We start from the raw sequence: 17214 nt of genomic DNA on the forward strand, positions 1-17214 counted from the left end.
ACTAGGATATAAAACATCAGAAAGGCCAAAAAAATGAATTTATTTTCTAGCGACTACCAGAACACATCCCTAAATGAAAAAAAGTGTTGAAGAATATTTATTAGATCTTCTTAAGTCATGTCTGTTGTCATGTAATTAACATTACAAAAAATATGACATTATGTTAGAGCCTCATATCTTAGGTACACGTATGCAGTGGCAGACTACAAAAAACTAAAGAGAGGTATTAGACATTGTAGGATTTGACTTTAGACTCTAATGGAATTTAATGGATTCCGTAGCTTAGTTTTCAGTTATGAACTGTTTGTGCTCAGCATCAAATTATTTTGTTTCGTTAAAATGGTGGTGGATTAGTTTTTTTTTTTTGGTGGTGGTGGTGGTTGTTTAATTGAAAATAATCAACACTCCAGGCTAATTATTGTAAAGATATTTTCAAAATCTGCAGCCATATTCTTCAAAAGGAATCTACTAGGGTCAGAAGTCTACTGCTGCGAAAATTGGGTATATTGTTGCGTTTTAAAATGAATAATATTTTTCCTACAAGCCCTAAGAGATCAGTCAGGGTTTCCACATCATGCTTATGCATTCGGAATGCATCCAAGATCACATCACGAGCTTCTTTTTCTTCAAGTGTGCACATCACTACTGCTAATACCACACACACCCGCACACACACACATATATATATATAAATATATATATAAATATATTCTCTCTCTTTCTCTGTGGGAAAGGATCAGTCTTACCTTAATTGCTCTTAAATCGGATTAATGACTGACTGGGGACATGTTGACTTAATCTCTGATCTTGTAAAGATTCTCTACGTCCTGGCTGTGCCTGTTTCTTTCAAACTTGCCTCCATCCATCTTCTCAGAGTACTTACTCTTCCTTTCTCTATCTCTCTCTCTCTCTCTTCTCTCACACACTTTCATCAATCTCTCCTTTCTCTCAATCAGTCCCTTCTGTAGCATCTCTTTACTATTTCCTCTGTTTTTCTTCTTATGTCCGCCATATGGCGTCTTTCTTCTCTCTGACTCCCTGTCTGTCTCCCCGCAGCATCCATCCAGTTTTTATTATCTGGCTTTACTCTGGACCTCTGATCCCGGGGCACTGAGCACTGTACTGTACTGTACTCTCTCTCACACAAGTCATAGTAATGCATGAGCACAGTATGTGTGTGTGTGTGTGTGAGAGAGAGAGTGAGTGAGTGAGGGCTGCAGTAGTAATGCATGGGCAGCCGTAGAGTGTTGTATTAGCACACGTCGATGGGAGCCTGTCATTGCCTCCTAAGTGCTTTGGCAATACTAGGGACCTCCTGTCATGCCAGTGCAACTAATCTCAATCGAATTACATTGAGCTGGTATTTAGACAAACAGACAAGACAAGAGCGTCACTCTGCTTTCTTGGCCAAGCAACTTTTGTAGTGTATGTGTGTGTGCTGGTCACTGGTCCTTCCTGTCTACTTTAGCTACTTTTCTAAAAATAAAGATGCAATACAAAGCGATTTCACAGGAGAAGCACTTTGTGCCTTCAATCTAAAGACAGGGAAAGTAACATTACGTAGTGTTTTACCTTTAAATAGCAGTTTTAAAATCATTGGTAGGGGTGGGCGATATAGCCCTAAAATAATATTACAATATTCCATGGTATTTTTGCGATAACAATACTCTTGGCGAAGAATGCCTTGCTTCACGTGGTTCATCATGCTGCTACAGCATGTTGTAACTTTGGTGAAGCAGGAAGGACAACGCTCAGAAGAAATAAGTAATGCTACATAATCCGAGTCACGTCTGTGTCCATGCCTCAGTCCACATGCTTCTTTCACTTTTTTAGTGATGGTTTGTCATCTCTTAGCTTGTCCAGAAGTGCATAAATAATGTGTCTCTAAACATGAAATAAACCTTCCGAATATAAGGAAGACCAGGAGCAAGAAACAAATGTATGAGAGTCAAGAAATAACCTTTATAAATGGTTCAAATCCTGTATTTGTTTAAAAAATATTTAAACCCGTTTTTTTTTCATTAATGTGTTGGTTCATGTATCAAAAACCGTAGTAATTTATTTCTACATAACAGTGCAGAATATTTATAGGTATGTTATACTTGACAGTGTTAAATATGTAAAATTAAATTGTGTTGACAAGTAACCCACATATAAGCATAACATATTGATTAACAAGTTATCCTCAGTTCACAAACTGTCATAAATCATATTTATTCCCTCTGGACAGCACTCTGAAACCGGCCTCAGCTGGAAGATAAATAAATGAATTACGATATGAACGTTTTCATGACAGAGCATAAGCAATATTGTTATATAGACCAAACTTATGGTAGTCTTATTTTAAATGTACATTTTTTATAATATTTTTAGATTAGTTTCTATACCAATGAAAATGTCTCTCCATTTCCTTCTCTCTCACTCTCTCTCTATCTCTCTCTCTGTCTCTCTCTCTCTCTGCAGTTGCTCTTGGGATTAAACATTATATCAGCATCTTCCTTATCCATACATGTTATATGGGTGATAAGAATCACTAGGATTTGTCAAATTGGGCCCCATCGATTAACTGACCTTTATTACTCTACACATGCCTGACAAGCTAGATCGAGAGATTTGTGTGTGTGTGTGTGTGTGTGTGTCTGTGTGTGCTGTAATAACTAAGTGTGCAACCAGAGTTTGGAGAATAGTGGAAGATGTCAAGGAGAGTGTGATGGAGTTAAAATGGTTGATAAGGTGAAAAGACTCTTCGGGCTGTTGAAAATCCTGTAGTACATAATGCACCGGTAAACTATACATAATGAAATATAATACAAGTTTGTACACTGATAACCAGTCAAACTTTAGAAAAATATATAGAGCATATCAATGTTGAATATATGTGAGGGAAAAAAATATCACGTTTGTATGTGGAGGGGGAACAGATGATATAGAACTGTTGTTTACTGCTATTTGAGTAATTGGATTTCTTTTACTTGCATTGTAACTAGTTTGAATGGTAAATGTATGTAACATGTAATAAAAGAAAGAAAGAAAGAAAGAAAGAAAGAAAGAAAGAATAGTATTAAGTTTGTTTGTGGCTATACTGTTTTGATTTATGAGGGATCATGCTTTTTGACCAGGTAAGCTCCACAAAGTGGCAGTTTTCCGATAGACAGTTTATTATTTTATCTCTTATATTCAAAATACTAACTAAAAAAGAGAAGGAAGCCCTTCTTAGCGTCAGTGTAAATCGTTTTACCTTTTGGAGCATCTCCATTCCCCTATCAATCATTAACCGGAGTCAAATTGTGTCAAAACATGACATTTTAAAATTAATATATAAGGATTTAGGTGAGAACGATAACGTAAGTCTTGTCAACTTTAAGTTGTGGAAACTGACCACAGTTGCGAGCAAACCCTGGTAAATGTGTGTATTCCTCGGCGGTGTGTGTGGAGTCTCGGTTCGTACACTTACCGGATTTCCGGAGTGGGGGTGCCTCAGGTGGAAACCGCGGGCCGAAGCCCGAGACGGAACGCGGAGCCCTTCCTGAACCGGACTGGGAATCGCGGGATGTCTTTGGATCCGTTAAGAATATCAAATGAATTTCTGCTGCTCCGCGATAAGAAATTATTCTGGAATAACAAGAAAACAGATGCACGTTCTTTCATTTTCTTTTGATAATGGTAATAAGTCCACTTTACCGCACCCCCCCCCCCCCCCTCACACACACACTTTCAGGGAGCCCGAGGCACTTAATAATGGTCAAAATAGTAAATTCCAACACGATTTTCTTTTGTAAAGCTGTAATACTTATTATTTAATAGGCTTGCTGTTCTTTTATAAAAACGTGCACATATGTAGAGAAAGTCGATGTAAATAGATCCCAAGTCATTTTAGGTATTTGTATTTATCCATTATGGAATTTCGACACAACTTAAAGATTCAAATTATATATAAAAATAAATTTACGGGGTTTTGGCTGGAGAACGGCTTTATCTTTTTCGTATCCCAACTAAATACAGCATTAAAATCTTCCCGTGGCACAAGCATGTTGATAACTGTATATAACGGAAATGTTGAACAAAATCCTGATCTCTATTCGTTTATCTTCGTTTCTTTCCTCGACGCAAGGTCCGTCGCCCGACAGCACAGAAAATATAGAGTTTAAAGAGCATGCCATCCAAACTGACAACTTTACAGAAGAAAGAAAAAAACTTTGTTAAATAGAAGTCGGTGTAAAAAGGTTTCAGTCCGAATCATTTTAAAGCATTTCCATTGGTATATTCATCATAAAATTTTGACACAATGTAAATAAAACTTATGTCAAAAATGTAGATTTTTGCGATTTTTATTAAATATGGACGTAAAGTACACTGCACATATATAAGTTAAATATGCTATGCGACTCCAGATTGTATCTGATTTTTTAAAAGAACATTTTTATGTTTTTATTAACTTTTTATTATGCGCCAAGCTTAATCTGTGTTGAAAATACTGCTTGTTAAATAATATTGTTAGAAATTTCATCCAAACGTAAACCATTATTTTATTGTTATTATTATTAATATTATTATTATTAGTAGTAGTAGTAGTAGTAGTAGCATTATTGTTATTACCTAATAATAATAATAATAATAATAATAATAATAATAATAATAATAATAATAATAATAATAATAATAATTGTGCTACTATTGTTTTTAACATGATGCGGTTATTAATATATTTGTTTTTATGTCGTCCAAAATAAGTGAGTTAGTAAGTGTGTGTGTGTTTGGGGGGGGGGTTAAAACTGAAGAACGGAGAGAGTGGAGATTTCCCCAAATGCCATTTAACGTCGGAAATATTTCCACTAAATATTGACAGACGGCGAGACGCAGGAGGGAGCCGCGGAACAGTGGCACCAGTAGCTTCGCTGTCTGAAGAGATTTAAACTACATTTTGAAAGTGAGCTAGCTCGCATTCAATTAGCCTACCATGATAGAAATGAACCGAGTTGTAAAAACAGGCAAACATCGCTGTGAAATGTGTAGCATGAACCTGACTGAGTAAAGGACGCGGAGAGGGGGAAAATAGTTAAACCGTGTAAAAGGTTTAAAATTAGGTGAACATTTGTGGTTAATTAACTAAAAAAAAAAGTTCGTTTATTACTTTTAGCTCAATTTTATTACGTTCTTATTGGCGTTTTGGCGTCCATTGATGGAAACGGTTTATACTTGCTTTTAATTGAATTGACTGGAATAAAAATGTAATTTAACAGGAAATTAATAGGACAAATGAGTTCAAACATTTGAATATCAGATATTTATATTTATATTTACATTTAAAGATGATTCATAATAGTTTTTTGTTTATTCTGAGGGATTTTTAAACATTCGGTAACTTTCCTGGAGACTATTATTTGTGATTAGAATAAACTCCTGTGTGTTGTGAAATAGAAGGCATGGATATCCATTTTAATAAAGTTGGAAAACATTAAATTGTTGTAAAATAAAAAAAATAAATACAGATACATTTCACCATACTAATAATAGAATTCATTAGCTCATTTGCCTCAAAGAGAGCCTGTCTCTCTTTTTTATCCGTAACATTTTTCTTCTTGTACTTTTGTATTAAAACTTAAGCCCTGGACCTACAGCCGCTTTGGATCTTCCTCAAACACGTCGAAAAAAAACTTTTTTAAAGGATCCAAGAGGACCGAAATCAGAAAGCTGGAGAACTTGCGAGACCTCGGGATTTACTCGTGGTGGTACGTGGTGAATAATTTAACAAACGCAAACAACTTTCTGCTGGTTTCGATACATCTAGTGGAAGATCAGGACATCTGATGTGGTTAGAGCTACATGTCTATAAATCGATTTATAAACACCTGTTATCAAAAACAGAGCGGCGCAAATAATTGATGAGGCGCTCCCACTGCACATGGATACGCATCCAAAATCGGCCAATGCGAGCTGAAAATCTTTGATTTTACTTTCTCATTTTTGGAGTCGTAGCTTACCCCCTGAAGGCTTCAAGTGGAAATTGGACATACACTCTTATAACCAACTTTCTGCGGCAGGGACTACCACGGCTTAGCGGCTTGTAGAGTGTCCACAGTTCTGTTTTGAAACTTAATTCTGCGTCGTTGGTGTTATTTTACAGACTCTTACATTAGTTTTTTTTCGTCATTCGTTTGTTTACATTTAGATTAATGCATTTTAAAGCTCTACTTTAGTTAGTACCAACAAAATTAAAACACAAAAATGAAGTGTATAATTTTAAATACAAACCTTCCTTTAAAATGATCATGCACATCTTTACATCCGCAAAATGTCTACCTTACAGGACAAGCAAAACCTTCTTAACTTTTAATATTTTAAAGTCAATGTAAATATAATGTATTTACGACGAATTTATTAGTTTTTTCCCCATGTTGTGAGGCATTTCATTATTAAATCGGTCCCTTCAATATTAAATTCTGAGATAATGTAAGGTTAACTTCAATAGATGTCAATATTTATGTTTTATAAATGTGAAAACGCACTCATTTTTTGCGTGCTCACGACTATACCACATTTTAAAAGGTGTATCTCAAAAGATTCATATCCCTAGCCTGTGTCTAGACTAGTCCCCATTAGTGAGGTAATGTAGATGGCTACTGACTGCCAGGATAAGGGCAGGTGGAGGATGCACACAAGAGTTCATGAAACGTCTCCACTTAACGAGTGAGTGACTGTCTAATTGACTGATGGATAATGTGGAGGGTTGACGAGGGCTCCGCATGCTTAACGCACACACACACTGCACGGTTATTCCAGGCAGACACGAGCAGCCAAATGCCAAACTCAGCCATTTTTTCTGCACACAACACACGTCAGTTATGTGACTTTAGCTGTAGTCTCGTATTGTCGCTGTCACGCAGACACATTTTTTCAAAAGTAAAAGTTTTACTTTTTCAAATATTATTGGCGGTTGTTCTTTACACTGTGTTTCATGATAAACGGACCGAGTATAAATAATTTTTAAAGATTTTACATTGACGTTCACTAACAGCTGTAAAGTAAGAAGAAATGGAGAAATGGGTTTAACATGTTCTTTGTAGGATTCGCAAAATTTTAAAAGAGCACCATATGAAGAAAAATTTAAGTAACACTAAACCACGCCAATCACCGTAAAGCTCCAAGAGAACAACGCACAAACTATAACAACAACATGTAAATATGAGCAATGAAGAGCATTAAATATAAAAAATGTAGAGATCATTACTTCGTCTCTCAAACCTTTGTATCTGCTTTTAATTTTAAACTAACATACATTTTTTCATGATGATCAGCATATTATAAACGGTATTTTGGAAAAAATCATGGAATATTTTTTGACATTGTCTTTTGTTAAAAGTTAAGAAGTTTTTTTCCTTTGTCCTTTAAAGTTGTCATTTTTAAGATACAATGATTTGGCGTCACCTCGAAGATATGCAACAGATAAACTATGCATAAAAACAATACAAGCCAGAATAAAGACTTCTTCACTTCCAATGCACATATTTTTAAAAATGAAAATAATGAACGGCACTTAAATAAACAACACAAATAAGGCGGAATAAACTCTGAGCGCACTGCCCTTACTGCCATACCTCCACTCGTCCCGCTCAGCCGCTCCGTAGGTTACTCTTTCCACCGGGCCGTAGTGTGGGTGCGCGCGCGCGCGTGTGTATGTGTGTGTGTGCGTGCGGGGCGCTGGAAGCCCGGGACCGCGCGCACACAACTCTACACCAGTGAGTACGAGATCTGCGAGTAACGGAGAGGGCGGGCGCCGCGCGCAGAGGAGGTGCGCACCTCTCTCTCTCTCTCTCTCTCTCCCTCTCTCTCCCTTGCTGTGTGTAAGTAGTTAATTAGTAAATCCCCATTCGCTGTGCCTCGGGTCGGTTTGTTTTCCCCGGTCGACAAGCCGAGAGGAAAGAGAATTTGAAGTAGGATTCGACCCGTTTCCGCTCCTCTGTCTCGTATATGAGGTTAGAAAGAGAGAGTGAGAAAGAGAGAGAGAGAGTTGCGTCCTCGTTCCCTCCCTCCATCCCTCCATCTCTCTCTTTTGCTCATTCATTTCACCACCAGAGAAATACCTTTGTCTTTCTCTCGTTTTTAACCCTGACATATTTTAAAACATATCTGGAGTCATATTACATCTGTGATTGTAATTTGTGATAGAATAATAATAATAATAATAATAATAATAATAATAATAATAATAATAATAATAATAATAATAATAATAATAAAAATCAACTTACTCCACTTGTCAATGTTACATCAATACTTCTAGTGTTAAATCAACATTATGAGTGTTAAAATTGAACACCATCAGTATTAAATAAACATTAATAGTGTTGTTTTAACACTGGCAAGTTCACTGTGTAATAATCAGTAATGAAGTACATACATGTATACTTAATTTATGTACGTTTATATGCACGTTGTACTCGAACTAACTATTATAGATATTTCTAAAAAAAAGAGAGAGAGAGTTTTAGTTAGTTTTATTTTCTTACACCTAAACAGTTTTTTATACTACATATACATACACATAGCGATCTATATACAGTACCTTATTAAATATATAGAAAACACTTCTGTCAATATCTTACATAGATATACAAAAAAATATATATGAAATTTTCTACTTCACCAAAATGAACAGAAATAACTAATTGTACGATTAAACCGTCTTTCGCACACCCCAAAAAAAACGGTTTCCACTTGTGAACATACTTCATTTTTCTCTCCTAGATGTTACTGCCCCTTTCCACCAAATAACACAAAAAGTGTGTTTAATGCAGAATCTAAACAAATCATGCCCAATTATTTCCAAAATCTGACTCCCTGTGAGTTCAGCAGTACTTTTCTTTGACGTCGACCACCACGGTCTCATAAGCAGCAAAGGAGCAGGGTTTCAAATCTTGGCAATGAGTTACTCAACCAGCACTGCAAGCGTTCACAGCCATTGACTCTGCCTAACAAACTTTAAGTGCTTAATTGATCCTCAATCAGCTACTTAATAATCCATTAGGTAAACCTGTGGAAGTCACTCGTGTGTGGAAACAGGAGGAGTGGGGTAGGGAGGAGGTTGCTGATGGGAGGAAGGGAAATGCTGAAAGACAGGAGAAAGATGGATCGTGAAAACATGAAAGTCCTCAAAGCTACTGCCTGAGTCAGAGATGTGAAGCACTCGGAGCAGAACTGCAAAAAACACTCCTCTCTACCGCCCCCTAGTGTCTGAGACTCGATCTTAGAGGGCCACAAGCACATCACCACTACGTATGTCTGTTTGTTTGTCTAACCCTTTTTTCCAGATGATTCAGTCTCTTGCACTCTGGATCAGTTCTTAATCCCAAGGCTTGTGGTAGCCCACCTCCTCAAGACGTGGTGTTGTTGTGATCAAGTCACTTAAAGCTTGGTGATTAGCTCATTGATTAAACTGTGTGTGTGGAAATGTGGGGAAAACCCTGAGGTGTGAGATGTATTTGGGACAGTATCTGAATACAGAAAAGTCTGGAAGTTCACAAATGTGTGGTTTGTTTATAATAATATTTATGTAATTATTTTAATAAGCAATGCTGTGTGTGACTAATTGCTTCAGATTAGTTGAAAATCCTGCTTGTCAATACACACTCATTGGAAAGTTAGCTATGATAAACCCTTACAGAAGAGTTAACAAGAATGTCTGAGATTGCACAGTGTGGCAGTCACGGCACATGGCACCAAAACTGCAGTGATTCATTAGCAAATAAACACATTTTTGGGGAGTGTTGTTTGCAAATGATTGTGTTACAAGCATATAACCAACTGTGAGTAAATGAGCATTGAGAACAAAATCATGCAAAGGATTCATGTATAATAGAAACCACATGCTCACACAGTTTGTTAGATATTGTATTGACATCATAAAAATATTGTAAGTATTTACATTTTGACAAATGTTACATAATGTAACTAAACAAAAAGACCTCATGTTAGACCTTGAAGACTTTGTTTAGTTTATTTGTTTATAAACTGATTTAATAAGAACATTTAACATTTTTCCATTGTGGATCCATTTGGGGATGTAAAGAAAATATTGATATATTAACTACTAGTGTTGTACTCTGTCTTCAGATCTTACTCTTATGAGATATCTTTAACTTTTTTCTTTAACTCAGATTTATTCCATTTAATAGAGCGTGTTTATACTATGACAGTTGTCTTAACAGTTAATGTTTAAAAGATTGCAATACATCACCTTGCTTACAATATCACAATCTATCAGAATATATTGCATCATAACCCCTGCATCATGATATGTATAATATTGCCAGGTTCTTGACAACACACAGCCCTAGATCCTACACCCTTAAACCAAAACCAGCATTAGGTGATCAGGATGCAAGTGATATAGCACAGTGGTCTACTTCCCTAATAACAACTGTGACAACTGATGACACCTCCAGTTGAGCTTTTGCAGTATTATTGATTGAGGCAATTAATATAAGTAAGTGGGGATTTTTTTAATGCTTAATTCTTATGCAATAGATTTGCTGTCTCTTTGAATAGCCTTTGTTGCCTTTTCAGGGCAAATTGAATTTGAAACCAGGCTCGTCTTAACATGAGATGTATTGCTTTCTTTCTTAAATGTAGGACATTTGAGACTCTGACATCTCGCTGAAGATAATAGTCCTTCGTACAGGTTCTGTAGGTTCTTCTTAAGGTTCATAGCCAAAAGAACTTCCTTTATCTTTTTAATGTTTTATTTTTTTAAGAGTGTAGAGTGCAATGAGTCCTGGATAAGGGAAAGATGGAAGATGGTAGTTCAGAAGAGTTAAATGTGTATGAGCAAGAGAGAGAGAGAAAGACAATAAGGGGACAGAGAGCATGAGAGAGAGAGAGAGAGAGAGAGAGAGAGAGAGAGAGAGAGAAAGAGAGAGGAGGAGGAGGATGAAAAAGCAGTGAGATGGCAAGAGAGCAAAGCTAGAAGTGGGAAATGGAGAGCAAAGGAGAGGTAAAGAGAGTGAGAAAGAGCTCCAGTCCCCAGTCTTAATCTGAGCAGGTCTGATCAATAGCCCATTTCCCATTGTTGCCAGAGCTCTTCGATCGCTACACCACCGAATTAACACACCCACTTTAATCTGAGGGGGAGACGGGCCCCATGGGGGGGTGGGGCGCTAGCATGGTCTGTGAGAGGGGTTGGGGGGCTAAAGGGGGGCAAGGGTAGCAGCTGTGGAGGCATCCTCAAATGAAATCAAATCTAATTGTTATCACTGTTGGGCCCAGTGTTATTACTACCACTGTTTACAATTATCTCTAACCAACTCATCTTGCCTGTGTTGGCCTGTTGGCCTCTCACACCAGCAGCAGAGCATAACGTAGGCTGGATCCATTTAAACAGATTAAAGTCAGTGGACTCATCATTGTGCTTAGCATAGTGTAGAATAGGCTGCAAGTGTTGTGAGGGTTGTACAGGCTGTTTTCTGGACTATAAGCTGTAGTGTAAACTCCAAGGCAATCAGGAGCAATCAAGGAACCGATTATTTTGCACGTCATAATCTTGATGATATGACCTTCCTGAAAAGGAAACTTAAAATCTCTAAAAACTCTCTTGTTGAACTTTGATTGCTCCATGCATGTTTGGAGTCCACCTTTGTTTTATGGTAAGACTGAGAAACCAATGGTCACAGTCCTGCACGGATTGGTGATTTCTCCTTTGTAGCAGACCAATCTGGCTTGAACTGGAAAAGCACAAACTGTGCTGGAATCTGGCCCACTGGGACCACAATCCCCCAGCCTGGACCAAGGTTGCAAATCTACATGTCAAGGCCTCTGATGCCACACTTGAAAATATTCTACAGGTGCTATCATGCTGTAACTGATGGGTTATCTATTAATATCCCATGTTTTTCTCCAAATCTTGGCATCCATCTATCTCAAAAAATAATTGTCGCTTTTACTACAACTATGATTCTGTGCCTCCCAGAGGTTCATGAAGGTGAACTGGTGTGTGTTGACGTTACCATCCCTCACCTCTCTTTCCTGACATCACCAGTCCAGTTCACAAGGCTGTATAGTTCACAAGAACCTGCTCTTTCTACTTGCCCATGTCACTTTATTTCATATCAGAGTAATTTTCTCGTTAGCACAAGGATTTAATTGTGGGTAATTAAGCATACTCCTCCTGTGGATGGAGCTGAGTGCGGTTAACTGTGGCTAAATTAGCTTCAGTTCAGCTGTGAAATACGAGGTTAAGTGAGGGTGGCATGAGAGAATAGCGACTGGAATTAGCAACTAAAAATGAAAATATCACATCTTAATGCTTTTGGATTGGAAAAAAGAGTCATTTTGAGGGGTTGAGGATTTACCGACTACATGCTCTATACTGTACTGTCTATGTTGAACGTAACTGTTGCATCATTCTATAATGTTGAATCATTCTACAGACAAGCTGCTGAGCAACACTAGGTTCAACAGTTATACTAAATAGGCCTCACTCCATGCATCAATATAAATTCTCAAGAAGATTCCTATTATTAAAAAAAATCAGTGTTGGCATTTTCTCTGTCTCCTCTTTTACTTAAACTTTCATCAAGTCCATAAAAATGCCCAGGAGTCATAAAGAGAATAAGCTATGATTTAGTCATTGAATGTAATGTCCAACAATGGATGGGGTCAAGGGCATTATCAGGTACAGTTTATGAGCATTTGATCCTCCAATATTTTTTATTGTAATAAGCATGTTATAGCCTCTATAAATATTGGCTTATGTCCCTAGTGGAAATGGACATCTTTAGGTGCCCATGTTGAAATATGAGGAGTGCAAAGTTACTCATGATTGATTATACAGGCATGTAAGTACAGTTAAATAAATGATGGTAGTCAGAAAAAGCTTAACAGACATAGATATCCGATCTACATATAAATAAAGTTTCTTAGGTAGTACTCTAAAAATATTTTATAACTATGCGGCACATATACTAGTGTTCCATCAAAAGTCAATGAAAACTCAGTTACAAAAACTTCAAAAACAATACACAGAAAGCTTATTAAGGAAACAAAAATTAATTCTTGTTTGCTTTATGTTACTTTCAAACAGGCACCCTCTTAGCAAAAATAGTTGTATAGGTATATATTATAGAGAAGAAACATTTTACTATGGCAAGTTTAACCTTTCAGCATTCAAGTGTACTTTAAAGTACACATTTTAAATGCACAATCAGATAAACAGGTTTTGGAAGATTAATTACTTCATTTGTAGCTTTAAAATTAAATGTTGCTGTTCACTAACCACTTGTCTACTTTTATGGGCTTCTCAACCAAGCACAATACACATGTATAAAGCAACATTTTTCTAATTCTATGATGATGTGGTTCTATGTCATTCTATAATAAAGATAAACATATAAATCAGAAATCTGCATCACTTCAGTCATCTTTTGCCAATCTGAAAATCCAACCTTCGTTCTGGATATTTACAAAACCAACCAAACTCCAGCCATGTCCACAAACAGACTACAAGGATTCTACCCCCTAAGAAAGCAGCGAGTGAAAAGAAACTAGTAGAGGAAACTGATACCAGAAGGCTGTGAACACACTTTGTGCCGCAATAATTAGCTCCAAACAAACAGAGCAATCAATGCAAGAACAAGTGCACCATGCATCACCTTCCAGTTCCCCTTCCGTTCACTTTACTCACGCCCCCTCCAGCTATGAGATAGCGTGACACTTTCCCCCATCACAAACTGAAGTCATTCTGCAAGCCTTTCTAATTAAATAACAAATTCAACCCAGCTGAAACACATCAACATAGAAAAAATAAGGTCAAACACACACGTCTCAACACTCGTTACATTACAGGACTTGCTAGCTGCCGATTAGATGCCGGTGTACTGTTTACATCGACTTCTAAAAGTGGTTCTGGTTCAAAAAAAAAAAAACAGAGAAAGCAGAGAGAGGTGACGGGATGGGGTGAACTCACCTGGCGCTGTTTCCTCTTTGGTTGCGGGTAGGATTTGCCCCCCAGAGCACCGACTGGAAACCACAGAAAATCAGCTGACACACAAGTTGCATTGGTTGCGTCCAGTGTCGAAAAGATTCATGTCATGCACGGTCATCTACAAGCACCACCGCTGACCACGCGCTACACGAGAAGGCACGGTAAAGAAACAACTACAGCTAGAGGCATTATATCAAACAATACCCCTGTTCCCTGTCCTACTTTAAAAACTTTAGGAATGAAAGAAAAAAACAAATGTCGCCCACCATACAGGTTCTTTCCCGGCGTGCCCCCTTCTGCCAAGTCTGAGCGCGGCGCTTTGCGGGACAGGGCGCGTGGAGGAAGATGAGGAGAAGTAAGAGGAGGAGGAGGAGGAGGAGGAGGTAGGGGTGGGTGGTTTAGGTAGTAGGTAGGGGTGAGCTAACCCCTTGCTCCGCACGTGATGAGAGCGCGAGGAGTTGCCGGAGCGCACCAGACAAGGAGCCGAGGAGAACCGTGGAGGAGAAGCTTGGATAGATGGATGTTAGGAGTGTTGAGAAGCAGGAGGAGGAGTGTTGGTGGAGAAGTGAAGGAGAGAGTGGAAGAGTGGAGGAGCGGTGGAGAAAGCGCGCGGTGCGGGAGTCCCCCCCTACATCACACACAGAGTTTCAATCTGTCCGGTGAAGGCGCGATCGAGGCGCTCCGGCGTCGGAAAAATTGACCAGCGACCGAGAGCGAAAAAAAGAGAGGGAATCGGCCGCGGAAAATATATGTAGACGGCGGGGGCAGATTGCGGATCGATCGGGTTATAATTTTGTCCAAAGTCAGAGAAAATAAAGTTCATGGAGGAATGAAATTTGAAAACAGATGGCGAATCCCTTTCGCACTAAATAAGATTCGATCCCTGGGAATGGAGTGTAGATAATATTTGGTTGGACGTTTGATGGAAAATGACGGATTTTTCATTTTGGACAGGTGGAGGGGGGGTGAGGATTGGGGTGAAGGAGGGCTGGGGCATTTGGGTTGGATGGGGTGGGCTGTGATGGGTGGGTAGGTGAGTGAGCGAGGGAGTGCTTGAAGGCTGGATACAATAGGCTTAAGGACAAAAACTTGGTAGACGAAAGAAAGTGCCCCCTTCTCCCGCCCCCCAACCCCTCACTCTTTCCTCTTTCCACCTCAAAGTGTCTAAATACCCCCCAACCACCATCTCTGGTGCTCTTCTAAAACGGAGTGGGGGGCGGCGGGTGAGGGAGAAAGAGAGAAAACAAGAATACCAAATAAATGAGAAATTTTCGTACAGGCACCGCTTCCGTGCGTTTCATGCTAGCAATAACAATTAAATATCGACCGCTTTCCCCGGCCGGAGAGAACCTGAGATACTCAGAGACTGCCAAGTACCGAGACCCCCACTCTCACCCCCTCCCTCTATTCCTCCATCTCTCACACATCTATGTTCCCTTCTTTCTCCATCTCTCTCTCTTTCTTTTTCTTACTGCTCTGCTCTGCTTTGCTCTTTTACGTGTAATTCAAATCCATCACTTGTATCTATCTTAACTCTTAACTGAGCCCCCATAATTTGTCCTTTAGTCTGATATATATATATATATATATATATATATATATATATATATATATATATATATATATATATATATATATTCACGTTTTATACTTGATAATAATATAATAGACACTCACGTTCTAACAAAAATGCATGACCAAACCTCACACTCATCTATTAACATCTGAACAAGGCCTGCAAATATGTAAAGATGTAAACGGTCTTTTTAAAATAAAGATAATACAAAACGTTAGTCCTTGGTCCTTTAGAATTATCTTCCATTACACATCTTTATTACAAGGGTTTTACAAAGAGTTGTTCATGCGACCAAAAGTGGTTATTGTATGTTATCTCTCTCAAAAAATGCAACACCTTTATTTTATCAAGGTAAAATAAAGCAAATGCATCATTACCTATAAACACTATCAAATAGGCTTGTAGATTATGCACCCTTTTTTGCATGGTGTGAGGCTCGAGCGTTTAGTCTGGTGGCGTGCATGTTTGACAGATGAGTTCATTCCATATCCAGCATGTACTCCAGCCCATAGTTTGCCTACAGATTATAAGTGAATAATGGATGGCCATAATTAGATAAGCTGGACATATATGATCAATCGAAGGGTTTATATCCGTTCCATTGAAAGTAAACGTCCTGTGAGATCAACAGATGTCAATTTGTTTGTTGCTACACATTCTATATACTTTATCTTACCACAAAAATATGGTAAAAACACTATGAAAAAAATCACGCTTTAAAGAAATGCTACCCAACAATACATTTTTAAAAAGAGGGTGCTTCAAGTATTTTATGAGAGTGGTGCCACGGAAGAAACACTTTTGGTTGCATAGGGAACCAAGCTTATATTAGGAATGTGTGAGTGTGAATATTTTTTTAAACGTTGAATAGGATCTTCACACTCACACATCTCTGGCTATTCTCTATGGAAAACAAAATGTTTTAATACGCAATAACTCTTATAAAGAGTGTGGCCCTGGAGAACTTGCAACCATGTACAGCATGTTTATTCTGCCCCCAACAAACACACGTGATCTAGCTAATCAACTAATGAACAAGCCATTCCTGCGTTAAAGGTGTTGTATTATAATAGAAAATTACTAAAATGTTCTCCAGGTTCTCCAGAACTAGGGTTGGGAATCACTACTTTAAAGAACTCACGCCTGCATGTTCACTAGAGTAAATGTATGCATTTCCACAAATCAGCATGTAGGCTTTACATAAGGCTGCTGGCTAATTGTGGACTGTGGTCTGTAACTTGATCCAATGTACAGACCCCAGGTTCCCTGATACCCTCAATAACCCTGCAAGGCAATCTCTCATGATTGACAAGTGTGTTAGGTAATAGGCCCGGCTCGAGACGTGCGGCCATGACATGTTGAGGGAGATTGAAGGCCTTACACATAAGCCAAAAGATAACTTTTCAAACGAGCAGCACAACTAGGCCTATCAAAAGTTTCTCCATCATCGTCATTGCCTTTTCACTTGCTTCTTCTTTTTTTCCCCTCGCTCCAGAACTTCTTTCTCCTCGCACCCAAACCATTCGATTTCTATTTACTTCCCCCCACAGTTCTGCCCCCCGTTCGCTCAGTCTCCTCATCCGATCTCCCAATTTTCACACCTCCCGCCCTCAACGCACGCTATTAAACCCCATTCCCCCCTCCTCTCCTTGCCCCGGTGGCC

At 38.4% G+C, this 17214-nt stretch overlaps 1 protein-coding gene across 2 annotated transcripts in view; it reads right to left on the reverse strand.

Annotated features, from left to right (window-relative positions):
• erfl1 (Ets2 repressor factor like 1) overlaps positions 1–14797 on the reverse strand; it is a 65687-nt gene extending 50890 nt beyond the window's left edge. The window contains exons 1-2 of one of the 2 annotated variants that reach the window (XM_007232448.4): positions 13958–14797; positions 3455–3612 (exon numbers count right to left, since the gene is read on the reverse strand). The gene's annotated coding sequence lies outside the window, so the exon portion shown is untranslated. Of the gene's footprint in view, positions 1–3454; positions 3613–7595; positions 7834–13957 lie in introns of those variants that run through there. The other variant, XM_022679735.2, reaches the window with a different exon arrangement.
• Between the last annotated feature and the right edge of the window lie 2417 nt (positions 14798–17214).

The sequence above is a fragment of the Astyanax mexicanus genome, chromosome 1 (genome assembly GCF_023375975.1).
Source record: "Astyanax mexicanus isolate ESR-SI-001 chromosome 1, AstMex3_surface, whole genome shotgun sequence".
In the NCBI taxonomy this organism is placed as follows: Eukaryota; Metazoa; Chordata; class Actinopteri; order Characiformes; family Acestrorhamphidae; genus Astyanax; species Astyanax mexicanus.